Source organism: Ambystoma mexicanum, chromosome 10 (genome assembly GCF_040938575.1).
Source record: "Ambystoma mexicanum isolate Mex_15411 chromosome 10, UKY_AmexF1_1, whole genome shotgun sequence".
In the NCBI taxonomy this organism is placed as follows: Eukaryota; Metazoa; Chordata; class Amphibia; order Caudata; family Ambystomatidae; genus Ambystoma; species Ambystoma mexicanum.
Genome location: NC_090932.1, coordinates 508,817,408 through 508,831,544, shown reverse-complemented (window position 1 = coordinate 508,831,544; position 14,137 = coordinate 508,817,408).

Genomic DNA, 14,137 nt, shown 5'->3' with positions numbered 1-14,137 from the left:
GTCCCACTTCTAATTTCAGTCTGTCTGGATACAGACACCTTCCTGGTATCTTCAAATAGTGATACACTCTCTATGCTATGGTATGTGTAGTTTTATCCTTGCTTCCCTTGGTCACCTGTATCCATGCTGGAGCACTTTTGCTGTCTCTGAGGCAGCTAATCTGAGTCATTTGACTATTCTGGATTATGTGTACTTTTGTCATAAAATATGTGTCCTGCAGTTATACTATGTCCAGTATACCTTCCATGTGGCTGCTATTGATGAAATGTTTGCTGTACCTGTGCTTGAACGCAAGTACCCTCATCATAGACTGCTAATGTTGCCCTTGACATGCTACTTGTGTATCACTCTGATTACAACATGAATGAAGAGGGTAAGGTATCTGAATGGGAGTTTACCATGCTTATTTTTATTTCTGTGATGCAGCATATCAAGCTATGGGTTGTTATCGTGATACGGGGTGCGGCGCACTAGATATTCTATATCCATGAATTCCTTTGGTCTGTTGGGGGGGGGGGGGCCCAGAGGTGTCCATGCCCCGGGCCCCCAAAGTTCTTAAGATGGCCCTGCCTGCATGCATGCATTTCCAAAGGATTTACATTTATTAAAATAATGGCTCTTGAGCTGTGTATTTCCAGTGTCTGAAATTGAAAGCAGATCTAAGGATGTCTTGAATGACATGAGGGGAAATCAATGGCACGTCTGCAGCAGGCACTTCTCAGAAGCTATTTACGAACAATCACAAAAAGCGTCACCCCAGACTCCTTCGCAAATTACTCCCCAATGCAGTTCCATTTTGTAAACTAGCCTGTATAATGTCTTATAAATGACAACTCAATATATTGAAATAGTCTGTGAACATAATTAAAAATTTTCAGTTTTGAGGGAATATTTCCATTGATATTTTATTACACAAGTTTCCTTCATGACACGATGTACTGTGGTTTGTACATTTTAAACTTTAGATTACTTTGTGTATCGCTAAGAATGGACATGTCTGCCTCTACGTAGACTACAGTGATGGAATTACAGAGTGTTACCATGGAGGAAACCACAGGCACAACCAACAGCCTAATAATGAGGCTAAGCAAGTTGCACACTAACTTTTATTTAATCATTTTTGATATGGTCTAAAATATAATACTATTGTCCATTTTCTATTGAACAATGGTATGAATACATCGATTAAAGGACTGATGTTACATCGACCACTATCACAGCAACCTCTGTCACCTTTCAAATATTTTTAGAATATTCCTTCAGATGCGACTGTTCAAAATATGTATTTGTTGAAGATCAACTTAAAACATATTGATTATTATGTATAGTATTAGCTTTTGATAAAAATTGGCTGGTAGGCTTCTTTGTCAGTATCAGCCATCTTTTACTTGTAATTTTATTTTTGATGTTACATCTTTATTATTACAATTACTGTTATTTAGGCAGAGCCTGGAACTTTAACAACGTACTATTTTTCTACTGCAACCGGTCTGGAGGATGAGGTACGAGAAGTGATAATTTATTGATTTATAATAATAGTTATTGATTAACATCTTTTTCACATTTAAGATAACATATTTGTTTGATAATTTGCAATGCGGTCAGCAAATTGCAAAGCATTCGACCAACAACCTTGATGTATTTATCGCAGAAACATATGCAACAAAGAAAGTAAACCTTCATAAAAATGTTCTTTGTCACTGAATTACATAGACCCTTTAACTATATGAATGGTGTATGTTTTTGTTCATAAACTTTAGCTGCTTAGCGAAAAATTGAATTGTTGAAACAAAATAACATTACAACTCATTAAAGGAGCCACAATTTAATTTATCTCACACCAACTCCCTGTGACATCTCTGAAGGTTATCATGTACACTTTTCAAAAGTATTTTTAAAATGTTACATGTAGACAGTGTTTGACTTTATGTCAATACCAATTTAAACATTTTAATCAGTCCATTAAGCGTATCGTTTCACATAGTTTACCTTATACGGTAAGGTTGACAATCAATAAATCATCTTTCTTAAGATGTACTTTGTGAGATCAAAGATTTTAACATTAAATTGTTTGATAATTTAATCAATGTTCTTTGAATTTCTGTACAAGGAATGTACTACTGAAGCAGTCAAAATTGAAGAGACACATGGACAAGAGGTATACAGAAGCTATTGTAAAATATCAGTTACCATCCACTTTAACTGTGATGTAATATTTAATATGTCTAATGGTTTCCATAGTGACATTTTGTTATTTATGTACATGATTCTTTAAGTGGAAGAATACATTTCAAGGTTCATATAATTTGAAAATGCTGTTTTTCAGCTTGGTCTGGTGGTTGGCAAATCCAATTGGACTGATTCAAGGAAAATTCAGAAAAAAGGGTGCATAACAGAAAGGTTAAAGTAAGTTGTTTATCAGTTATTTCATGTGCATGTTGTAATTCATATATTCTGTTTATGTGCTATAAATTATGATTTTTTTTTCTCTTCGATTAGAGACCTGGGAAGAAGAGGAGCATAAAGACTCAGACAACTACACAAACTAATGATGTCGCTTTTCCAAACCGTTGTCACTTGGGAGCAGCTACATTTTGAGGCTCAACATGGTCCTCGCATGATTCAGTGTCGTGATGCAGATGTCCAGTGGCCGGAATTTTAATTGAATGTCAGCAGTGACTCATGGAAAGTATCTCTGGATCAATGTTACAGCACACAACGTCATCCAGAAGAAACAGACAACACAGAAGAGGTTTCAGAATTGCTTGCAGACCTGCTCACACAATCTGCACCTTCTAAAAAGAAGAATGCTAACTAGGAAACAGAATCTGTTTCCCCAATACATGTGGACAAATTGGAAATATCACACACAGAAATAACCAAAGCAATAATCTTTACCACTGACTGACGATTGTGGTGTGGACTTCACTCTTTGTAGTGTCGAGGACTTTTCTGCCACCATGGAATCACAAACCAGTATACTTCTGAACGACTGGCTATTAAAGGAACCAAAATACGTTGTATTCGACTGCTGCTTGATCAAGATTATGAAAATGATTAAATGCGATCATAAATTGCATAGGATTTGAGGGGAGCCATTGGTGAAGTTTACTCATGTAGTGAAAGGCACCAAGCTGAAGATCAAGGGTAGTTGTGTACACCGTTAGAAAAACAAAGGGTGGAATTTGTGCCTCTCGTCCTTTGCAGTATAAAGGATACTCAAACTCTTACCATACAACTTGGAAAAGAGGACTCACAACCAAATTTCCCTCTTAAATACATAACAATTCATAGATATAATTACACAATATCTAAAATTAAATTCCCAAGGCACCAATTGATTAAAGTGCTACAGTGACTTTTTTTTACTCTATACTACCATTCTTTTCCATCAACACTAAAGTATAAGAGTCTGGATATAGCGGGTGATCAAAGATATCATCAACCCTTTCTACTGCCCAACATGTTTCTGTTCTTTCATCCTCATTGTGATGAACATTCTTCAGGAGCTGTTTAAGTCACTATTCCTCTTTTTTTAAAAAAAAAAAAAAAAGGTTGGATTGGATTGCATACACCTATGTCCTCCTTAATTCTTCCCTTACACTACAAAAAAAAACAACAAAAACAGCCATTAGCTATAAGGAGTTATTTGAAAAAACCACATAGATGTGCAGGGCCATGCCCTGTGCTGTCACAACTCCTCCCTCTCTAGGATCCAAAAAGTTACCTTGTGGGGAGTCCTAGGCTGAGCCATACGGCAAAGGGCGTTTCATTCACCAACCGGACATTATGGCATTATCATCTATGATAGAAAGGCAACCGATGCGTTATTGGGGGCCCCCAGCTGGTCCACACGCCAATTCATCAACTTAGACACCCTCATATCAAGTTTCACCCAAATAGAGACTTTCGGGTGGATTCCCTGGTAGCTTGGCAATTTTTTGCATTCACTCTATTGCTCCAGATGGCCCTTTGCAAACGCAACCGAGTAAAAACATATTTACTACTCTCTTCTTGTGTCTTGCTTACCCATTTAGAATGTGCTCCCTACTCACGAGTCCCAGCTGCCCTTCCAGCACGTCGCTGTGCTATTGCATTAGGTGGCGAAAGGTAGGGCTTGTAGATGCATATTCTACATGTACAGGGAGACGTCTCAATAGGTCAGCGTTGTGATGCCCTGTATAGAACATCCTGTATAGAACATCAAATATGGAGGAATTGCAGCATGTTTCCTCCTTTTTCTTACCGCAAGCTTGTTAGACCAGTCCTCCGTTAGGCAGAATCCCGTGCAGTGCCCTTAGGGACCACTACACACAATTAAGACTACAGGTGACAATACAAGTTTTACCTTTGGTACAAGCCTGTACTACTATGTTAAAGTGGTAGCAGTAGAGGAGCAGCCAGGCTTATCTCAAGAGTATATGAGCAGTAGAAGAGATTACACAAAGGGACCACAATTCCTGTGACTCAAGCAAACACTGACTCAAGGTTTCAGGTAGAAAAATAGAAGTACATTTATTTTAAAACCATTTGTTATCAACACAACACTTCTATTAAAATTAAAACCACACGTTAAATACACTACAACTGACCAATTCACTTTGTATGGTAGGAATCAAGGTAAGTACCCTGTGTTTGAGAGAACCTGTATTATGGAACACACGTTACCGTGAATACGATTGCGATCACTTTTTTACAGTTCGGTCTACTACATAACGCGTATCCGCGGCAAGAAATGCTACCAGGGCAAAAACACACTTAGCACCTGAGATACCCAGAGAGAGTTGGGGCCAAAATCATGGGCAATGTGTTAGTTAGGCAAACAGAATTGAAGAACACTCATGGACAGAAATGCAAGAGTAAAGAGGCCGGAGCCAGTGTCAAGTGGAACCGGGTTCCTGTGTCGAGGATCACACGTCGGATAGTTCGCAATTCAAAGTTGCCAAGAGTACTTTAGATATTATCAAATGTTCGAAGCAAAAGTTATAAGAAGGAGGGAAACATAAGGGCAAACCTTATAAGCGAGAAATAGGGATTTCACCCAAAATTCCTGAAGCAGGACACAGTACCTTTTCAAAGAAGAAGCTGATGCCATGGCAGTTGTTCCTAGTAGTTTCCTGTAGACCCACGATTCCTGGCTTTGGCACGAAGAAGGACGATGAAGGGGGTCTACACCACACAGGGATGAGGCCGACAGCAGCGACGATGAATAAAAGGTGTGCTCCTTAAAAACGGGAGAGGCTCTTCAGGTGGTTATCCGGACCACTACAGCAGGGTGCAGCGATTTCGACCACGAAGGGGACCTCTGGCTGAAGAAGATGAGCTGGTTATCCCCACCAGGCTCAAGGGAAGAAGACTCCGGACTGGATCTTCTCTTAGTCGTTGAAGGGTAGATAGCTCAGGACTGCAGCAGGGCTTCACCGGGACGGGATAGTTGCAGCAGTCGACCTTCCCTCCGCTTCTCTTCGGTTCCTTGTAGTTCCAGTGGCGACTCTGACTTCCAACCCAAGAGCCCTGCCTTTTAAGGCGAAAATCCCTCATTCACACAGCCTGGCTGCAAATCACCCAGCAGGGGGGTTGTCCAGCCCGGACAACCACCTCAGCCAATCATGAAAAAGTGTGACTTGGGTTTCCCTAGTATACCCTGTGCAGGGGGTGACTACACCTCTCCCTCACATTCAGCCCACCTAGACACCCAGGCGCCTTGGGGAGGGCTTCTTGGCAAGCCCGCCAAAAAAATAAAAATACAGCCGTAGAAAAGAAAAGGGCTACGGAAAACATTTGTCACAATCTATCAGCAACTATCTTTGGTGGAGCTCAAAAACCTGGGTCTTGAATCAGTAGGTATTCCGCTTGGAAAAAAAATGGCGTTCATTGATACACCATCATTCTAACATACACTGTAGGAAAGAACACAAACATTTCCACAAATGTGCACATGGATAATTGAGCAAGGAGCAGGAGCGCAAGACAAGGTGGTTCGTTCTAGGCTCACCTCCTCCCAAAGCACTTGACAAGATTGTGCACAACAAAACGCTTTTGAGACAAGAGGGGACTCTCAGAGTTTAGCCATACTGGAGATTTGGAGGTGTTCCATAATAAGTGCCTAAAGTACAGGCCTAAAAGGTTGCACTTTGGTATGGAGGGCAGAACAAGACTGTATGTACCTGCACACAAGAACATTGGAAAGGAACAAGCAAAAACTGCAGAAATGTTCACTGTGTTCCAACAAGGAGTTTAATGGATGCCAAAGCCAATCTTCCAGCACATGGCTTTGGAATTTGTGAATGATCGGACATTGAATGTGCTGGCCATGCAAACACATGAAATTGATCCAGATTGTTTCCAGGGCGTAGTCTATGCCACGTAATACTGCCCTCCCAAACGTGAACTTGTTGAAAGGTTGACTTCAAGATTCAATGTGTGGCTCTCTTCACAATGTTTAAAGCCAGTTTCAAGCTATTGCACAGTGTTTGGAAACTGTTTTCATTACACAATAAATGGAATGTCACTTGAGATGCAATTATTAAATAAAAATGTTTAATACTGATTGTGAAGTAATGGCACTAGATGGGCCTTAATATTTATTTTTTTCTTTGATTCGTCCTCATACGTTTATTCAGATTAATCCATCAAATATGAGCACAGTTAAAATACACATTTTATTTATATAGAGTTTATTTACACAGCGCTTGCAGTTTATTCATACAGCGCTTATACACAGGTGAAGTGCTTCAAGGCAGGAAGGGAACAAGGGAATACAGTAATCATTCTTAGGCCTTGAAGATTCCGAATGATCTAAACAGAAAAAGAAACTAGAATACTAGGCCTGATGACATTTCTCCTAATGCAAGTGCATAAAGTGTTACAGTTGTAACCGACCCGGGGGGGCAGGGGAGGCTTGAGCGGGATGAGAACAAGAGAGGGTGGATTGGTGCAGGACAGATTGTTAACTGGTCCTGGTACATTTAAGTAGTGTATACATACATATGAAGGGGGGCCTGGGTTAAGTGCAGAGAGGTTGCCCCGCTCAGCACGTAAACTGAAAGTGCAGTAATGCTGACCAAAGTGCAGCAGCCCAGAGGCAAGTGCAAAAGTCTGGCAAGGGAGCTTGGGACCCGTTAGCTCTGGAGGTGAACCAGTGGGGGGGGGGCGTAGAGAAAGGAAAGAGGTTAGCAAAGGAGGAGGAAGAGACAATATATATATATGTGCATAATAGAACGAGGTTACATAAAAACCGAACACATCAAACCTATGCAAATGGTCTTGAATAGAACACTTCTTCTAAAATGTGTTCCATGACAGTTCTTTCAACTTTGTTTCTCTAGCAGTGTTTTTCTTGCTTGCCAGGCCCTCCGTAAATAGGCTCTGCCTGAAGTAAGAACATGAACGCAGGTCAACACTAAGATTTCCATTGTTCCAAGATTAATAATAGTGCGTTTTCTAATGTCCCTAAAATAGGAACCCAATAACACAAAGTGAAGCAAGTGCTCCTGAGGTGAGGCACAGCAAGGGCACTACGCGGCTTGACCAAAGCAGACCTTCCAGTACGCTGTTTTTGCCCGCAATAACAAGTCAAATCGTGCTCTAGTCATTCGTACCCTGTGTGTGTCTAAAGGATACACATAGTAAAGAGTGCCATGCGTATTCATCCACAATAGTGGCGGCTTGGATCTACAAAAAAAAAGTTAAAGGATCCAGATCAGGGATGTTACAGTATTTTAGGTAAAGAAAATATTTATAAATAAAGGAAAAAGAACCTACCAGCTTATCAGAAAAATCAGCATTTGTGGACCCAAGATTTTGCTTCATGAAGGTTCACTAGCAATCACAATGGGATGGGTGGAAAGGTCAGACCAGCAGTCATGAGGACATAAAATGGTCCTAGAAAACTGGTAAGATAGGTAGGCAAATATAAATTAAATTTAAATAAAAAAAAAAAAAAGGAGAGAGGTAGCAGAGGTGTGCTGCTATTCTATACAAGGTCTAGCCTAAGTAACTTATTTGTGGTGACAATCAAGTGTTCCTGGGCATCAGAGCATTCTTACGAGTCCAGGAGGGCTGCCTCAGGCTCCAAGGTGAGTTGTTTTAGTTATGGCAGCATTGCCATTTATATTCGTTTGGTCGCGCCTCAAACCGGAAGTGACGTCACCGCATTGATGACACGGATGACATCATATTTGTAAACAAACTTTTACATGACGTGTGGAGCACGTACTTCAATGGTGTTCCGCTTTTGAAGCTGGCTTTTTTTTTAAAAGGGGGAATTAAATGGAATAGTAATAAGATGATGAACAGAATGTCTTAGTAAGTAAAAGTAGTTAGGACATGCAGTGCTCCAGATAAGATTTTGAGCTGGGGGTATTTTACGCACAATTTATGAAATTAGAGAGTAAAAATTAGTTTTCTCCTCTGCAAGAGAGTAAAATGTATCCAACATATACACACAATGCATACGTAAAATCGGACCCGTAGAAAAAAATTAAAATAAAAAGAAATCAATAAATAAAAAAATAAAAAAAAAAAAAAAAAAGTTGGAGCTTAAAAGTTGTCTGGCTTGCCTTTAACCATTTTATTACACCTGCGGAAAATATTCTGCCATAAAATAACTTGTAAGTACAAGTGGACACGTCCAGGGGTGCACAGAGTCTAAAATTTAGACAGGGCTAAACCTTCAAATGTTGGAAGAAGCACCAACTTCAGAGACGGTGGAGGGGTGGCAAACTTACTTGTGTAGGGGCATTTAACTTCATTACTTGTAATGAGGCTATTCTAGTGCAGCTTCAATATTACAATCAGTTAACTCTCTCCTTGAAGTATGAAACACCCACTTCTTGCAGATCCTGAAGGTCCTAGAAAGTGTCCAGATGGTGTGCAATGAAAGACTCAATATTATAGCATAACAGGACATTGCAGAGTCTGGGGCAGAACTCTGGACGGCCCAAACCACTTCAGTGGCTGGGAGCAACAGGAGAGAAAATGTAATGTTGGTTCTAACACAGTCTACTATACTAGAATTTCTGGTGCACTGACTGGCTGGTGAGACTATCTGCCTATCGAATCCAGTGTTACGAGATTGGAGGAGGGCCAGTGCAGCAATAATGGATTTCCATGGGCAGTATTGGAGCTACTAGCAGAGGAGCACCAGCGTACACCAATGTGGCCATACACTTATTAAAACTGTCCTGTTGTAAGGGTGTACTCGTAATCATTCATAAGCACTCCAATTTTTGCAGTGGAAGTTGGGGTGAGATTACAATATTTGCCCAGGATCACACACTTACGCTAAACAGTGAAGCAGGGATTTTTAACCCACGCTATCAATTTGGGCATGGCCACTTTCTTCCACGCTTTACTTAGAACAAATATTTAAGGTTTGGGTGGCAAGACCTACAAAAATACTGTCCTATAGAGTTTACTGGCAAAATACCCAAATTGCATAGTAAAGCATCATGACATGTAAATCCTTATAGCAGCATGTTGGGGCAAAATAATATCACTAACTTCATTTTCCACATCCTGAATGGAAATCGATAAGATGCAAAAGAAAAATATCCCGATTTAGCTACTTTATTTTCAGTGCTATAAAAACACACAAAAAAATAAGTTGTGCGCATGAGGCACGGTAACGGGGGGCATGGGGGCACAGACATTCACTGGGGGACGGAGGGGAGGCATGTCACGGTAACAGGGGCATGGGGCAACAGACAGTCACGGGGGCAGGGGGACAGAGGGAGGCATGACACGGTAACGGGGGCAGGGGGGCACAGAGTCGCGGGGGGGAGGTAGGGGAAGCATGACAGTAACGGGATGCATGGGGGCAACATACATGTCACGGTGGCGGGGGAAGGCGGGGAGGCATGACACGGTAACGGGGGCATGGGGGCAAGACAGTCACAGGGGGTGGGGGAGGCATGACACGGTAATGGGGGGCATGGGGCACAGAGACAGTCAGGGAGGGGAGGCATGACAAGGGGAAAGGGGGCACTGAGACAGTCACGGGGGTGGTGGCAGAGGAGGCATGACAGTAACGGGATGCATGGGGCAACAGACAGTCACAGGGGGTGGGGGGAGGCATGACATGGTAATGGGGGGCATGGGGCACAGAGTCAGTCAGGGAGGGGAGGCATGACAACGGTAACAGGGAGCAATGGGGGCACAGAGACAGTTACGGGGCGGGGGGAGGGAGCAGAGGCATGACATGGTAACGGGGGCATGGGGGCAGAGTCAGGCGGAGGGAGGGAAGGCATGACAAACGGTAAAGGGGGCATGGGGCAACAGACAGTCACGGGGCGGGGGAGGGAGGGGAGACATGACACGGTAACGGGGGCACAGAGTCACAGGGGGAGGGAGGGGAGGCTTGACAACGGTAACGGGGGCAAGGGGGCACAGACAGTCGCAGGGGGAGGCATGGCACAATGGTAACGGGGCAAGGGGGTGACAGTCACATGGGGTGGAGGGAGGGGAGACATGGCACGGTAACGTGGGCATGGGGCAACAGACAGTCACAGGGGGAGGGAGGGGTGGCATGACAACAGTAACAGGGGCAAAGGGGCAAGAGTCACAGGGGGAGGGAGGAGAGGCATGACACGGTAACAGGGGGCATGGGGCACAGAGAGTCATGGGGGGGCAGGGGGAGGGAGGGGAAGCATGACACCGTAACGGAGGGCATGGGGGCTACAGAGACAGTAACGGGGTGGGGGAGACAGGCTATGCTGCTGATCACAAAGGAAACGTGTTTCCCAGAGTCACAGCCCCCCTGAGACACACAGGCTGTGTTGACAACACTGTGTTGTGGAGTTCATCAGGGAAGCAGCCTGTGTGTCTCATCGTCACAAACCTCCAGCCCGTTATGTATGGTTTACAACATTCAACTAAGGACATCTAAGCAAACTTTACTTTTTAGCATATCAAGCTATTAAACGTTCAATGGGTGTTTTATTGTGTTGCTGCAAGCAAAACAATAAAGCACCCTGTGAACGTTTAATAGCTTGATATGCAACTTGCTCCCTAACTGTCATAGATTTCTAAGGGGACTCGTGGAGTTTCAGTTGGCTATTCACCATCATGCATAAAACGGGTTATGCTTCTGATGACCAAGCAAACATGTTTCCCCACAGGCACAGCCCCCCCTGAAACACACAGGCTGCGTCGACAACACTGTTGTGGAGTACATCAGGGACACAGCCTGTGTCTCAGGGGGTTCTGTGACTCTGGGAAACGGGTATTTGCTTGATCATCCGACCCAAGCAGATAGATTTGCTTGGAAGAAACAAAATACTTTCAACTGGATTAAAATGTGTTTTTTTTCTCTCTGACAGCCCGGACCATGCGAGATTAGATCAGATAGCGGTCCGGGCTGCCGAGCAGGGTAGACTCAGTCATTTTTTTAAGGAATGTATTCTCTATGGTCTGCAATACGGTGACATTTTCATGGCCCCGTAGTTAGTGAATGCCTTTGTTTCGGCATTATACACCTTCAGGATCATTCCGAACAGCGTTTCCCAGAACACATTTAAATGTATCGAGAAACCCCACCGATTGCCTGAGATATTTTAGTTCTGTCTCAATATATGCAAAGCCCCCTGCTAATTTTCTTCAAAACATATACATAGGTAATCAAACTCCTGTACCCTAGGGATTAAGCAGTCATTGCTATACATACCAAGCATCTTGATTTTTGTCCCGCTTCTCCCTGCCCTGCAGGCCATAACCGCTGATTTTAATGTGTTGATTTTTAGATCTAGGTTTACCCTGCAATCGGTATAAACATTGATTAATTTCTGCAGTGCATTTGGGGTTCGGGCAATGAGCAGTGTCATCCCCATAAGCCAAAAGGGGGAAATGTTCTTGCCCGAACATGGAAAATCCGCCTGGTAGTCGGCAAGTGTTTTAAAAAGACCATTTGTGCACAGTGAGAGAATGAGAGAAAATAAATAGGGACCGGACACATCCTTGCCCAACACCTGATATCAAACCAAAGTAGCAGGTACTTTGTCCCTGCTCCCCCCTAACGGACACATTCCCAAGTGCCCTCATGCACCAGCCAAAGTGCTCTCAACAGTCTGCATGCCATGGACCCAAGCACGGACCAGATTCCATTAACCTTGTCTAACATGTTGCTCAGGTCCATGAAGGCCAAATAAATTGATTCACCCCTCACATAAACCGAGTGGGCCCCACCAAAAATGAATTTAGAGCCGAATCGCATGTCCCCACACCTGGTCTAAAACCATACTGCACATTCATTATATAAGCTAGACGACGACCAGTCTACCTTTTTTAAATATAGGGTATATTATTGCACTTTTCCACAACAGTGGAAATTCCCATGTGTGCAAAAATGCATTAAAACATAGTCCACAAAGGGACTCTCACCACCCCCGTGAACAAGTCTGCGGCACTACATCAAGACCAGGCGCTCTGCTAGCTTGTTGGCCAACCGCTTTCACAACTTCCCCCAAAGAAAACAATCACCGTACCCTGTGACACCCACATTAGGTGTGTCTACTATGCCCCATACAAAACCAAGAAGCGGTGAACCCATGCTTTTGCCTCAACATATGTTTCTCTTTGCATGTACAGACTTTTATATGGTGGACCTCCTGCCACAAACTCCCAAAAAATGTTCAAGTCGTTTGCGGCAACTGCAGTCAGTGCTCCCTCCCAAGCTTATTGCTCCAGAAGTGCCTTTTTTTTTTTTAATGTATACATTTCTCTCCTACAGTTAACTGGGTCTTTAAGGACCGTCAACAGTCACTTCTTTGCCTGTTTGCACCCTGCATTAAAAACCAGCTATGCACCCCTCACTATTATTCATTTTAAAGTTGGATTGCAACATGTTCATAAGGGATCCTACAAGCTCCTCATACGTGTTTGTCACCTGTCCCGGGCACCCCTCTGTATTCAGTATTGACAATTAAATGTGCATTAGGATTCAGAAATTCATACTGTGTGGTCCCAGGATCTCACTTTGCCCATTTCAATCTTCTCTTGCAAAGAGGGTTGACTGAACAACGATCTGAGGAAAAATGCGTCTAGTTGTCCCAGTGCACTCCCATTGAATAGTGCACCTCAGAGGAAAACGGTCAGTGACAAACATGCATCAAGAAGTAATCCATTGTGGACAACCTATATAGATTTCTAAATGCCAAACCTCCTGATACATCTGGTGGTACTCAACCGCTTGTCGACCACACTCCAAAAACCATCAACCCACCTGTAGTCCATTAGCACAGGTTCTAACATGTGTGGTTGTGGGATACCATAGGCAAAGTCGTCATACGCACTTGTCTTACTCCCTTTCCAAATTCAATGTTAAAGTCCCCCTCAAGCACCAAAACAGCTGATGGTCTAATTCTGGGACAATGAAAGTCTTCATAAATTCTTTCAACAGCCCCAGGTTGTTCAATTCAGTATGGTCCAACAGAATCCCTTCTCTCATGCCAATTTGGACAGGGACGTAATTTGCAAGGGTACAACCACTGGGATGGGCTCTTTTGGGATCAACAGGTCGTTTAATGGCACCACTACTTGGGGGTCAATTTAACTGAGGGAAGGGTTGTCAGTTAATCTAATGCTTCCATTGGTAATCGTGCATCAAACAGATCGGTTGTCAGCACAGTCCACAAGCATTAGAAACACCCTATTGACCACATGGTTATTGTTCCCACCAACCCTCCTCCATTTGCTAGTCAAGGTCCTGTGTCTTTGTTCTCCATTTACATGGGGTCATTACATCCACCATGAGCAGGGTAAAAGAAAGAAAAAGCAAGCAGCATAAATTCACTCCTGCAGCCTTGGTTATTGCTCCTCATGCGATTATAGTCCAATGCAGGCACCAAGAAATAGCGAGCAGATGGGTTAGAAAATATGACTATTACAGTGTCACCCCTCATTTTACCAACCCAAACTGCTCTTCTTGCTAGAGGTTACTGCGTGTGTTAATTTTAGGACCGGTTAATTGTGCATTAATCCAATGGCTAGCTTTATTAATCGAGGATGCTGGCTCTTCCATTCCACCTTCCAGCATTGGGACCAATTATTACCCCTCAACCAATAGGGCATCTGGTGGTAGATCAAGGGCTGTTACTACCAGACAATGCTGATGCATTTGGGGTTCTTGGGTGACCTGTGT